Below are 14,542 nucleotides of genomic sequence, written 5' to 3' on the forward strand. Positions count from 1 at the left end.
CTGTTTAAGCACAGGGCTGAAAGACCTTACCAATGGCACACATGAGGCCAAACACAGATTCCATTGTCCTTCCTCTCCCCCATCCCCACCCCCCAACACCATTTTAGCTGAAATGTTTCAAAAGCAAACACATGAAAAGAGGTTGAGACAGATGTCTGGCGAGGGTATTTTCAATTCAGTTGGTTGGAGTCTGATAAGGTTATAAACAACAAAAAATGTTCCTCTTGCCTAACACAGTTAGTCAACCTTAACAACAGACAGTAGACCAGTCAACTACCTTTGCTTGTAATTGTAATAAGGAACTACTGAATGCCAGACTATTACAGTTTTGCCCATAATATTAAGTTATAAGAGATAATTACAGGTATCAAGATGGGCAGCTGTTTCCCTGAAATAATATTGTCCTCTCATTATTTTTCATTTAGATAAGACACCAAAAATGTTAAAAATGAGTAGTCATTCATTACATAAAGCAGCAGCTGAGCGGTAGGTGGAGGAATAGTTGTTTGTTCTTATTCCTAAGCAAACACACATAGAGTTTCATTTTTAAAATTCATTTTATTTTAATGGCAAAAAAGTGATCTCTAATGACAGAGTTTTGACTGGTAAATCTTCTTTGCAGTTTTTCCTGTTTAATCTCTGAAAGTTGATGTAGCTCATTCCAATTGCCCACAGCATCAGCTTTATACTCTTGAAAGAACTTGCTCTCTTTTTAGTTTTCCCTTAATGTTTTGAGCCCTTACCAGAAATGGTAATCTTCTGAAGGTGTTGGCAGGAGCCATGAAATTCGCCAAAAAAGCTCATGTCTAACGAAGTATCCCATTATCAGGACCACCCAAGAGATCCAGGTTTGTCACAGACACAGTATATTCCTTTTTATGTTTTTCTAGGATTAGAAAGAAAAGAGAATTTGGGGTGTTGGTTAGTCAGGTTAGGAAAAAGTTATGAAGTGCATTCTACCTAAATAACACAGTCTTTTAGCTGTTTTGGAGCAAATACATTCAGGTCCATTTGTTTATTACAGCCAGTCTGTTTATCAGGGTTATTTGATTTCACACCGCCAACCTGGTGCCGCATCTCACATATTGCATTGAGGAACTTCCCTTGGTAATTTGTGACCAGCGTTTGCCTAAACTCCCCTCTCTCTGCAGGCAGGCACTGGGTCCTATGTGAGATGGAAACCCCACAGGAGCTGCAAGGTGCTACTGCGCCTCTCTGTTATAAACTTTCCCCCTGACCACAGATTTCTGAGCTGAAGCCTCAATTACTGTGACACACTGCCAGGGATGAGCCATGGAGGTGCATAGCTGTTACTCCACAGTGGGGTGGAAAGGGCAGAGCATTCACCATGAACTGGTCTGGGGATGTCTGCTCTGTCCTGCAGTAAGAGCCCAACAATCAGGTGTGAGTGTCAGCTTCACTCTTTACTTCTCTTTTTTCAGGGAAATGAAAGCCCAGAATGGGGTTGGCTGTGGAAATTCTGAAGCATTGTGATTGTTTCAGCACAGGTTGGGAGTTGCTGCTTTAGCACTTATTGAAAAAACAGTGGTTTGCATCACAAGAGCAGGATGAGACATAATAATACTTGAGCTAAGTCACCGCCACTTCCCAGCACGGTTCAAGGTGATGACTAGTCCCAGAGTAGCTGGCATCCCACTATAGGAAAGATCACTTCTTTCACTGTCTCATACAGTAGTGATTATAATCTGTCAGATCAATCTTTCCTTTCCTGGAGCTGAAATCTCTGTGACTGACAGAAGATCATATTTGGAGGCTCCACAGTTCTGAAATTGGCTTATTCTGGAAATCTGCCAGTGTCACAGCCTGGCAAAGCAGAGGGATCAGAACTACACTTGGCTATTCAGTCAGTGTTGCGAACAGTTTCATCACTGCTGCAGGATGTTGTAAGCTTTTGAGTTTAAGGGACAGCTCTTTATTTTAGTCTTAGGATCATTTCCATTAATTTCCACATTCCTAAAACCTGGAAAAAATATACACTTCTCAAGTCTATTGCACTTTGAAAGCATAAAATTTCTCTGTTCAATATTTCTTTGTCCATCTTAGCTGAGGAAGTCAGGAAAATACGTAATGTGAAAGGCCTGTAAATAGCAGACTGGGGACCCACATTGAAAGATCAGGTGACAATGGTTATTCATTCATGCTTTGTAAGACAGAAAGAAAATGACTTTATGTTCATTTCCTCCCCACACCTTCACCCTTTTCTAAAGGTAACAGAAAGGATTCCTGTAGTACACAAGTTATTTTAAGCTCTTGAACAACTTACAGATCTAACATCTTTTTCCATGTACATAAATAACCCCACCTGTTGAAGTATCATATAAATGTGATCATTAAAATAGATGTAAGTAAAAAATAGCAGTATACTACATTTCAATCTAAAAATTATTCTAGGAACAAAGCACAGATATGAGACACAGGCTTTTCCTATTTCAAAAAGATAAAAGGGATTCTCCAGTATGAGGTGTTTTTTTCCAGTGTCAAAAGCCTATTATACACTCATCAACATTTTAAAAGTTACTGAAAATTGAAAAAATAGAAATTTTCCTTGGTCAAGCTGTTGAAGTTCACAGACAATGTTATGTCACCACGCACAGTAGGGGTTGCCAAAGTGGTGCCACAGATGCATCAAATTTGTCTCAGTTTCACAAATTCCTCTGTCCTTTTTTTTACTGTTGCATCTGAAACAACCACAGTTCGCCAGCAGTTAATGAAGTGATTTCCCCCCATTTTTCAATACAGATCTGAGACACAAACTGAGAAGGCCCACAGATACTTTGTGATAAAGAAGGCACAAGACACAAGGACGACACAATACCTGCTCCAAACTGTTTCCAGGCTGATCCTAAGTACAATGGAACAGCCATACTTCAGCTAAGAAAGAGATCTGAGACCAAACTTCCTGCAAATTTTTCCTAGTGAACTAAAAAGCCCCAGTGTGAAGGTAGTTATTTTTAAAGTAGTATTTTGGCTTCTTTGTTTGGTGGTCATATCACATTTTCAGCACCTAGAAATCCTCCACTTATGACAGTGTCTGAATGAAATGTTGTTACTGACGTAACAATTATCTCCTCACCCTGTAGCTTTCAAGTTATGACTTAATGTTGAGAAAACTGTGGGCTAAGTGAGTGAAATAACTTCAATACCTTCAAAGGATGTGGTTAGAACAGTCTGTAGGGGTGGGAAGAGAGTTTTCCTTTGCAGTTGGTAGAGTGGCAACAACAGAGTGGCTTTTCAATTGCTTCTGTATCGCAGCTTAGGGCTTTTAGCCCCTGTCTGCTGCACCCACACACGATCTGGTGCAGTCACTTAAAAAGCATATAGCAACCTCTCAGCTCAAGGAGTCCTTTCAAAGCAAGCTTCAGTCACCCAAGGGGCCAGCAATCTGCAGAGGCTGCTTTTTCTATCCCTGAGATAGAGAATCACATTGGCTCTGCTGCACTGGGACCACCCTATGCCCATGGTGGAGAAATAGGATTTGCTTTTCATTAATTCTGTTACTATAAAAAATTCCTGTAGGATATTCTGCAGCTAGAGCACTGAATCATTTCTGAAACTTCCTATTCAAATATTTGTTTTATATGGCAATGGTATTAGTAATGTGCAAGTTTTATGCACTGCTATTTCCTCCCACACCCATTGAAAACTAACAAGAGCCAGCCTGTCAAAATAAGAATGTGAATTATAGATCAGCTATAACATGCTTGAAATAGCCAGTGTTCCAGCCTAGGTGATACCATATAACTCTGCTTTCCCTGTGCCTGTAAAATTGCACAGTCTACAATTCACCAAAGAAACCCTATAAATTAAAACCTGAATTTATCCCATTTCATTGGAGATACTTAAATCAGGTGCTTAAGGTGAATTTTCTCCTATGATTCTATGCAAAGAGACAGAAAACTTCCTTTTAGCTCACCTAGGATTTAACTTGTCCTTAAGGAGGTCCATTGCTCACTACTGACGGAGGCCAAGGTGACTCAAGGATTTCAACTTAGGTGCCTCAATTACATACTTCATTTTCAAGGAAAAGAGAAGGAGCCAAGGCTCTCTCTGAAGCTCCAAAAAGCTTGTAGGAAGGCTGAGCTCTCCCTTTTCCGTCTGGTCCTTTTTCACGGACTGCATTCATATGCTGCCTTGGAGGCTGGCTCTGGCATTACTCTGTGCTGCCAGCTGCTCTCAATACCCAGCACCTAGTATGTATATTGTCCTGTGTTCTATATTCAAAACAATCAGGAAACGGAAGCAAGTAATGTGTCTGCAATGTTTGCTCATGTGGGGTAATAAAAATGAAAGCTGACTCTGAGGAGTGGCAGAGAGGCCTTATGCTACAGAGTGATTCGGTAATAAAATGGCAGAGGAAATCCCAAGTTGATAAATGCAAAGCATATCAGAAAAAGGTAAAATACCCCTAACTCATGACCCACCAACAGGCTCCGATCTGGTCTTAATCACTGAGGGAGCACAGAAATCTTGCAGCCATGAACACAGCCATAATCACAGTCACAATCAGCAGCGGTCAGAAAAGCAAGTCAGTATCAATAACTGGTTATGGAAGGTTATGGAGCAGATCTTCCCGAGTTGCCATCACGCAGCATGTGCAGGACAATCAGGTGATCAGGCCCAGCCAGCATGGGTTTATGAAAGGCAGGTCCTGCTTGACTAACGTGATCTTCTGTGACAAGGTGACCCACTTAGTGGTTGAGGGAAAGGATGTGAATGTTGTCAACCTGGATCTTAGTAAAGCCTTTGGCACCATTTCCCACAACATTCTCCTGGACAAACTGGCTGCTCATGGCTTCGATGAGTGTAGCCTATGCTGGGTAAAAAACTGGCCAAAGAGTGGTGGTGGATGGAGTTACATCAGCTGGTGACTGGTCACAAGTGGTGTTCCCCAGGGCTCAGTATTGGGGCCAGTTCTGTTTAATAACTTTATTAATGATCTGGACGAGAGAATCGGATGCACTGTCAGTAAGTTTGCAGATGACACCAAGCTGGGGTGGAGTGTTGATCTACTTGAGGGCAGGAAGGCTCTGCAGAGGGATCCGGATAGGCTGCACTGATGGGCCGAGACCAGCTGTATGAGGTTCAACAAGGACAAGTGTCATGTCTTCCTGCACTTGGGTCACAACAAGCCTGTGCAATGCTACAGGCTTGGGGAAGAGTGGCTGAAAAGCTGCCTGTCAGAAAAGGGCCTGGAGGTCCTCAACCAGTCACCCCAAGTCCCTGAGGTCTCTCTTGAGTGCCCTCAGACTTCTTGTTGTGTGGACTTCATCACTGCCCACTTGGAAGACCAGTAATGGATGGGGAACAGAGGGCTGTGCCAGACAAGGTTGCTGTCTGGTAACATCCCTTACCCAGGCCCCAGGGAGGCAGCAGCCTTCCCTGTGGGTTGGGTATGGTCAGCATAGCAGACCCTCCATTCCTCTCAGAGTGGAGTCACTGGTGAAAACCCCCTTTCTTTTCTTCGTAGCAAAGTTGGTCATGATGCATGGGGTTGAACAACTTTCCCCAGGCAACTTCTCCACCTGGATGGGCTTTTGTCCACATCATCATTTTCCTGGCCTCCAGGTTCCAGAGCTGCATACCTATTGTATAGGGGCACCTGGGAAGGTGAAGTAGGCTGGGGGTGATTCACCTGCTGCCCTGACCAGGGACCTGTTTGGTCTCTTCTCCCAAGTAAGAAGCAATAGGACAGGAGAAAATGGCCTCAAGTTGCACCAGGGGAGGTTTAGTTTGGATACTAGGAAAAATTTCTTCACTGAAAGGGTTGACCAACATTGGACCAGGCTGCCCATGGAAGTAGTTGAGTCACCATCCCTGGAGGTATTTAAAAGACGTATAGATGTGGCACTTAGGGACATGGTTTAGTGGTAGAAATGGCAGTGCTATGTTAATGGTTGGACTTGATAATCTTAAAGGTCTTTTCCAACCTGAGCAATTCTATGATTCTAACTATCAGAAAGAAATATGAAATAAACCAGAAGCCAACAATGTGTCACTATAAATCCATACTGCTTCTGTACACTGAATATTGAGTGGGATTCTGGTTTCCCATCCCAAAGGGTATAGTAGAAGCAGAAATGGGAGAGTGAAATGAGATCTTTATAAAAGGAATTATTAAATAGACTGAGATTCTTCAGCTGGGAAAAGAGATGGGATATAATACAGGGTCTATAAAATCATGAATGGCAGGGAGAAAGTAAGTACAGAATTACTGTTTGCTGTCTCCTTTAACACAGTAACAAGGGGGTATCAAATGAAATTAGGAGGCTTGAATGACACAAGTTCAAACAAAGAGTTACTTTTTCACATCTATAATTAAGTTATGGAATGCCTGGCCACAGGATGCTGCGGTTGCTAAGAGCACATGAGGGCTCAAAAGTGAATCAGAAGAATTCACTAAAGAAAAATCCGCTGATGGATATCAGAAAGGCACTGCTGCTGGTTCAGTGAGCAAATGGGCTCCAAACCACTGGCAGAGGGGCCTGAGAGACTTCTGTGAGGGTGTGTCATTATATGCTTGCACTGTTCTTGTCCTCTCCCATGGACATTTGCTGTTGCCCTGAGTCAGAGAGAAGATAGGGTGCTAGATGGACCACTGCTCTGACTTTGTATGGTCATGGTTATGTTTTTAGTGTACCTACAGAACTCCTATGCTTGAAGGTGAGAAAAGATCATTCCAGTAAAATCATATATCTTTCTGTCTGGTTGATGTCATCACTTAAGCAAATGGAGGGTAAAAAAATGCTCTTGGAAATCCAAACAGGAAGCACTTTGCAAAGAGGCACAGGCTGGTGCCTGCAGAGCTGCTGGTATTCATGCTCCATGGGACCTGAAAGAGACCTTTGCTACCTGCAGCCTGAGCACAGATGCATAAGGACAATTAAATGATCTGATTCTTTTTTTTTTTTTTTTTTCTTTTACCTTCTCCAGATTATGGCAGATCTGATGCTTATCATTTGAAAGCTAGGACACACCTGCACAGTAGCAGCACAGTGCTGAGCCAGAATCATGACAGACAGTATCTCTCCCTGGCTAATATGTTCTGACGAAACCAAGGCCAGCACTCAAGGAAAACTCTCTGGTTTTAGTGCTTTCATGGAGTTCAGTGCCAGCAGTGTGGTTACACTGACAGTATAGCATGAACCAAGGCTTTGTTCCAAATAACCCAGAACTGGCTCATCTAACCAGCCTTACCTCTGGGTGTAGAGTGACCTTCCCGATTAGCCTTTTAAAAGCCTTTCACTATATATGGCACTTTCAGTCTTAGCAAGATAAATCTGAAGGGAGAGCAAAGGGATGTCTCATGATGCAAGTACTAAAGCATTCTTGGATTTTCAAGAAAAAATACACAAAACAACTTCCTGACTAAAAAAGAGCTGTATCTGGCATGGGAAACTTCTACATTAGACCTTATCCTGACAGGGAAATATTAATCACAAAAGTTAGAGTTTGCTTAGGTGGAATTGATAATGACTTGTGTTCTGTGTGCTTTTAAAATGCATTTTACATGTTTTACATGTAAGCAGGATAAAGTCCTAAACAGTAAGATTTATAACCATTGCCTTAAAAGATCTTGTTCCACAAAGCTGAAAAAAAATTAAGAGATGTATCAGCCAGCCTGGAGGAGAAAATTTAAACCAACAAAAATATGAATAATAATTTACAGCAACTCAGAAATATATCGTTAGATCTTCAAGAAGCCACAATTAAGAAGGATGTGCACAACAGCTGAAACCAACATTCTTCTGAGGAAGGACTGGATGATAGTTAATATTTTGCCAGTACTTCTGCAGACAAAATAGGGCAACCAGGTAATTATAGGCCTGTCAGTTTGAAGTCTATTCCAGGCAGAGTGATGGAGCTGCTGATAGGAAAGTCAATTAATAAAGTATTAAAACAGTGCAATTTAATTAATGGCAATCAACACAGATTAATGGAAGAAAGATCTTATCAAATTAATGTGCTATTTTTATAAGATTACAAATTTGGTGAATAAAAGCAATTGTGGTAACATTGTATACTTTGACTTTGGATGCATTTGCCATACAGTATTACAAGAGATTCTTACAGAAATCAGAAATAACAGGATGAACACACCTGGCCAACCAACTTGTTCTAAAGCTGGCTAGCACTAGATCTGACAGCCTAATGTAACATGGGGCTACCAGAGAGTCACTTCTGCAGGGACTGCTTATCAGCCTTGTGTTTACTAATGCATTCGGCAATGTGGGAGAAAGCAGTGTCTTCGCTAATAATATTTTTGAATGAACACAAATTTGGAAATGGGCAGAAATGGGCAATGCCTTTTTGGCATTGCTTGAGGAGCAGATGCAAAAGAAATAACAGGTGTTTCACATGTAACCCAACATAAAGGACCTATTTAAGAAGAAACATCTCAGGCTTTACTCCTTTAAGAAGAGATCTCCTGTGGGAATCTGAGACTGGAAAATGAACTGGGGGTCCTGGCAGCCAACCAGCTGAACCTCAGAGCCCTCTGAAATCATGTGGCTGAAAGGGCCAGTGCAATCTTTTTCTATGTGCAAAGGATAGCATCGAGGGGGGGTAAGAAGGTTGTATTACTTCTGCATTTGGCATTGGTAAAAGCTGTTGGAATAATGCTGATCATGATGTCAGCAGCTCCAGAAGGATGCTGGCAAATTGGAGGTAGTTCAGAGAAAAAAACACAAGAGTATGAATGGAAAAAGAAAAAGCTGTAAAATGGAGTGACTCCACAGGGTAAGTCTATTTAGATTTAGTGTATCAAAGTAAAAGCTAAGGAATAACGTGATTATGCTTTGTAAGTGCTTTCATGTGGAATAGACACTGTCCATTAGGGCAGTTTTGTTCTGTTAGAAAAATATACAAGGAAATCCATGGAAAGCTGAAGGTGCATATTTTCTGTTAGATTAAGGATAGGCAACTACTGCAACCATTTACTATTCATTATGATACAGCTGGGTGTCTTTTCTGTCTAATCCTCCTTAAGTCCTGCTCTTGTTCAACAGGAAGGAATCAGCTCAAGTCGAGGTAAGCTAATGACCCATGTTGAAGAGTCAGAAATGGTGTTAAGATGGTTTACATCATTAACATCTGTGAATGCAACTGTGTAAATTATATACACAAACATTTTTTTAAGTAAATAAAATAGAGTTATTTCTAAGTGAAGAATGCAGTCCAAATTTAGCTAATGGCAGTTTTTTGTGTAATCAAGAGGTGCTTTGTGAATGATGGGGGTGGTGGTTCTTTCTAGCTCTGCTTTGGGAATCTGCTCATTTTTCAGTGTTACCTAAAAAGATGGCAACACAAGATTGCAAGGAGGTTTTGGAGAACAGCTCCTAGAAGCACATCCAGTTGTTGTGTTTCCATCTCACATTCATCTCCACCAGCATCATGCCGATGGGTGCAACTAAGGCAGCAAAACCTGCCTAAGAGGGATCTGGTTCAGGTTATGTACTTGTATGGAAAATAACTTCCAAGGCAATTTATTCCTAAAGTGAAAAGTGGATGTTATACCTCCCTAAAAGAATAGAGACCTTAATGGCAAGTGGCTTCAATCCCAAAAAGTTAGGAATAACCACTCGTAATATTTCATAGCTTCTCTTGCATACAAAGGTTTTCCTGGAATGTGCAAACACAGCACATCTCTTCCTGATCTTACACCCATGGGTGTGCTTTACTCACCTAGTTCATTACAAAAGAAATAAACCCACCCTTTTCCTTCTCTTAGCAATACTAGTACAACTTAAAATACAGGAAATATAAAAGGCATGCCACTTACATCTGATCAGTGAGGGAGTGCTCTTCCTCAGGTAATTTCATACAGCTAAAAGAGGGGGCTGTTCAGAAAAGAATTCTACCACATAAGATTGATTTCAATTAGTGAGGGATAACATTGATATGGATATACATAACGCAACCACTTTTTAGCTTCTGGGAATGGTGCCATCTGTGAATAATGAGAGCTAGTGGTAACAGAAAATGTAAGGTCTGACTAGGGTAGCTAACAGCCCACAGTCTTGACAGTCTGATTTGGAGGGCAGTGTTGTGATTTAGAAGGTCAATTTGCTTTTGCTTATGCTACCTGAGACCCATCAGCAACGCATCCAATGTACAGATGGAGATCTCTAAACTACCAGGAATGGCTAGGCTGGGAACATACCATAGTCACAGCCACAGCCTAAAACGTGGATATGCAATACTATCACTTTGGAAAAATTTACTACGTTACTGGGATTCAGAACCAGAGATGAAGATCCCTGATTCTTGACCCAAAGACTGCTTTGTCTCCTAGGCAGAACATTCTTCCATACACAGGGATTTGTCCTGCAGACAGCTAAGATACTTCCTAGGTCCCAGATGAATAAACATATGAAGGCAAACCTCACAACACTTCAGTTAACAGCTTTTTTTCTTTACAATTTCTGTACAATATAACAAGAAGACTTTTGCAGAAATGTTGGACCTGCTTCTTTCTACCCTGTTTAACTGGCTTCTGTATGTAAATCACTTTGTGGAGGGCTGGGGGTGTTGGTTTTCTTTTAGGGTTTGGGTTTTCTTTTTTTGTTGGTTTTTTTTTGTTGTTGTTTTTTATTTATTGCAGTGTAGTCAGTTGTAAATCTTGCACTGAGTTATTGAATAATACAATTTTTTTTTACTTTATTTTTTTGGTGTGTGTTGTTGTTTGAGTGAAGAATTAAGCCTAAGGCTTGATTCTGACTATAGATATGGTACATAGGTATTTACCCTTAGATACTTTGTTGTATCCCTATTACACATGCATTTAATCACCACATATGCAGTTCATGCAAATGGGTACGTTTCCTGTCAAGTTACCTCTTGAAAGCAGCTCAGTTAATAAAAAAAAGGACTTACAGACCAAAAGCCAAAATCACATCTCTTTTTAAAGACGTGTCTCCATGTCTTTGAATTGCCCTTTTTGATGTATGGAGAAAACACTTGTCCCTTTAGTATCCCATGATTTATCATTTTGCTTGGCCTTCCTTATTAACTTACTAAAGTTCTAGTGTAAATGATTACAAAAAAACCTATTAAAAAATAGAAAAGCATATCCAAGTTGTCATGGGAATTCAGCCTTGACAACTGGTGGAATGGTACTTGCAAGCATATTTTGAGCGAGCTACTTGGATTAATTTTGCTGGAACAAGACTGTCGTCTCAATATGACAGTTCTCAACACCTAATAGTTGTTTAATGTTCCCAGTAGGCTCAGCCCTGCGCTTTGTAAATCAGCAAAAAAATAAAATGAAGTTCTTTATTTTACTACTTCAAAAATTATTATCCTTTTTGTTCTAGCTTGTGTTTGTACGCCGATAATATATTTTCTGTAAAGGGACAAAGAGCAGACTGACCTGGAAAAGGAAGTCTTTCTTATGTAGAGCTGTCTTTGATCACTCACAAGACTTGTGCTCTGATCTACGCTCATTGACATCAATAGAAGAAAGACTGCTATTGGCTTGGAGGGGAGGGTTGGCTCCTGTCCACACAGAGTCCATATTCACAAAAGCTGAAAGATAAAACATACCGAAAGTCAGAGTTACAGAAAAGATGCTTTTCTTTGCACAAGGTTAGATTTACAAGACACTATTCACTTTATATTTTTCCTTACTCTCTGACACAGGAAACTCCAATTTCTGCATCCTATTGTTGCTGTTTACTTGCAGATAAACCCTAGATACAGAAAAGGGGAGAGTTTTGTGGGTACTTTCTATAGCATGAAAATAGAAGGCCTCCTTCATAGACTCTCCTGGGACACTGAAGAATAGGAAAAAGGAAAATAAGGCTCCAGGGAAACTGCCCCCCCTACCCCACCCCCAGCTGCATTTCCTGCAGGAAGAGCCATTCCAGAGAGGGAACTCAGCACTATAGTAATGAACACAGTAATCAAAGTGGATAATTGCAGAGTCTGTTTAAAAGATAAAGAAACTTCTAATGGGATTGTCTCTCTTAGTGACAGTTTCCAGACAAGGTAAATCAGCACAATGAAGTCCAGAGATGAAAACTCACTCAGTGAACAGTCCTAAAAGGAATCCTCCCCAGCTCAGTTGGGGGAAGGAAGGCAACCTTTATTCTGACATGTATCGGTGTCTTCAGGAAGGTCATGGGAGATGATGATAGTTTTGTTGTATGCCATTCTGCTGGCTATTTCTTTGGTACCAATGATTCAGTAACTGGTTTATATTACATATTCAAAAACATTATCTCATTCAATTGAATGAGAAAATATAATGAAACAATATTTGCACTACCAACACAGTTTATTTCAAACAAGAGTCTCCAAATACTGTGAACATGACATTTAGGCTTGGATCAGCCAGTGGCATCCCTTTAGATCACACATTCTGGGCCAACGTCTTTCAAGTCAGGCATCTCTTTCTCATTTTGTTAATGCCTCCTACATAAGTACCACAACTATGCAAAGCAGGCAGCAGTCAGAAAAAACTTCATTGCCGACTTGATCTTCAGACTTTGATCTGACTTGTAGGATCTGATTCCTGTTCACATCTCATGTGTTATATGTTGAACTTGCTTTACAATTTCAGCTGACCAATGGAGACTTGGGTCAATAAAAACAGGCAGAGGATTATGTACACCTATTGTGTCTATGACGGATATAAAGATTTGCTCATTCAGAGTTTATTCCTGTAATGTCATACTAAAATGGCAATATTTTCATTGACATATCTGAGAGCAGAAGCAATGTTTACAAAGTGTTGGTTTGGGGAAATACGGCATATAAAAGGGAAGTAAAATTATTAAAAATATACTGGAAAAGCAAAATTTATCTCATGGATAGATAAAAGTGTCATTCCCACTACATGTACCCTTCCATGCCTCTTAGGGCAGAATTAATCCAGAAACCAAAACTTAAGAAGTCTTCTTCCCAAACTTGAATATTTATGGCAAGTGAATCCCATTCTATGCTGAATCACTTCTTTTAGATTCTATTAAAAATCAGGAGTTTCTAACCTGAGGCTTAGAATTAGATTTTTCATCTCTTTCTCCTTTCACTCCTTTCTCCTGTTGGGCTTGAAGGCTCTGGATAGCCTTTCCAGAATTACTAGGGGCTGTGGCTCCAGCTGATGCTGGGTTACTAAGAAAGTTAAAGAGAACACATTGGTTTAGAGAAAAAAGGTTGATGCAAGAGCCTGTGTCTCCCATGCTTTGTCATAGTCAGAAGGAGTATGCAGGGGAAGAGGAAGGGAGAAATTGTGTAAAAAGCCATCTACTAAGAAAAGAATGTTTGATTTGGATCACAGGATGTGAGACGGGAGAATGTATTGCATAACTTTATGGCTTGTCCTTATTTGCAATGATTCAATATCCGGCAGTGCTCATCCCATTTCTAAAAATGGTATTGAAAAGTTACAGAGTATTCAGAGGTGATGGGAATAAGTGAGGAATGGAAGGAAAACACCTTCTCATTTTATGGCAAATAGCAAAGACCAGGTCTGGAGGTCACCCTACAGGTTGTTGCAGATCACTGATTCCGTGTCTTTCCTCATTACCCATGGGACATTCAGCAGGTCAAATCCCCTCTGCTGCTGAAGGCTCACCTCCATGCCAAACTTAAGATCATGGCAATCCTTTCTTAGTGGAATCCTATCTTACAACTGCATAACAGGGCATGTACAGCTCCCAGTGTGGGGAACGAGATGAGGCAGGTGCAGTACCGTGGAGGGAGAACTACCCCTCACCACAGCCATTTCTGAAAACTCCCCTGTCAAGACTAGCTCCCGATGGAAGAATCCCTACAGCCTCTCTGGAGCCCTGTTTAGAGGTATTTCTTCTCTCTACCTGAAAGCAGACACCTGCGGAACAGACTTCTCTATCAGGGTTATTTGAATATTAGCATGGTAATTTCTCCCTACCCCTTGAAAACAAGCATCATTCAAGCCTGCAGGTCCTTACACCAAAACAACTCCTCTCCCATTTCTGACCCTCCCCTGTGCTGATGTGGGGAAAGGGGAGCCAAAATACAGCCAGCCCCATGGCACCATGGCATCACCCTCAAAAGGCTGCAGCTCGGGGCCACAGCCCTGCTCTCCCCACCACCCTGTTCTCCTCTTACTGGGTTTTTTTTTTTCTGTTTTGTTTTGGTGTTTTTTTTTTGGTTTTTTTTTTTAGGGGGTGGGTACTGGTTTGGGTTTGGTTTTTTGGTGGGTTTTTTTGTGGGTTTTCTTTTTGTCGTTGTTTTAAAGGGATTCACAACAAACACACAGACAAGAACTAGGGAGTAAATGCCAGACTCATTCGGCGTTCAGGGAGCCGCTCATCAAACTTCAATATATGTCCAAACTCCTGTTATTTAAACATTAGGGGAGCGGGTGAAAACAACCTACCAGACCGCAGTGGTGCTGGGCGGGGACAGACCGACCTCATTCATGGCTTTCTCTGTGCAGGGCGAAAAGGTTTACGTCTTCCCTCTGCCCCCCCATTTTAATTTGGGGATGGATTAAGACGAGCCTGGAGTCGGGAGAACTCCTCCCACCCGACAGCACCGG

The 14,542-nt window shown here is 41.2% G+C and overlaps 1 long non-coding RNA gene across 1 annotated transcript; it reads right to left on the reverse strand.

Moving 5' to 3' along the window:
• Positions 1-538: 538 nt before the first annotated feature.
• LOC121090201 lies at positions 539-14,541 on the reverse strand. Its single transcript, XR_005828492.1, has 3 exons — positions 14,381-14,541; positions 11,390-11,544; positions 539-886 (listed from the first exon to the last, which is right to left on the reverse strand). It is a non-coding gene; the product is annotated as an uncharacterized LOC121090201 (long non-coding RNA).
• Position 14,542: the final 1 nt, after the last annotated feature.

Source organism: Falco naumanni, chromosome 6, assembly GCF_017639655.2.
Source record: "Falco naumanni isolate bFalNau1 chromosome 6, bFalNau1.pat, whole genome shotgun sequence".
NCBI lineage: Eukaryota > Metazoa > Chordata > Aves > Falconiformes > Falconidae > Falco > Falco naumanni.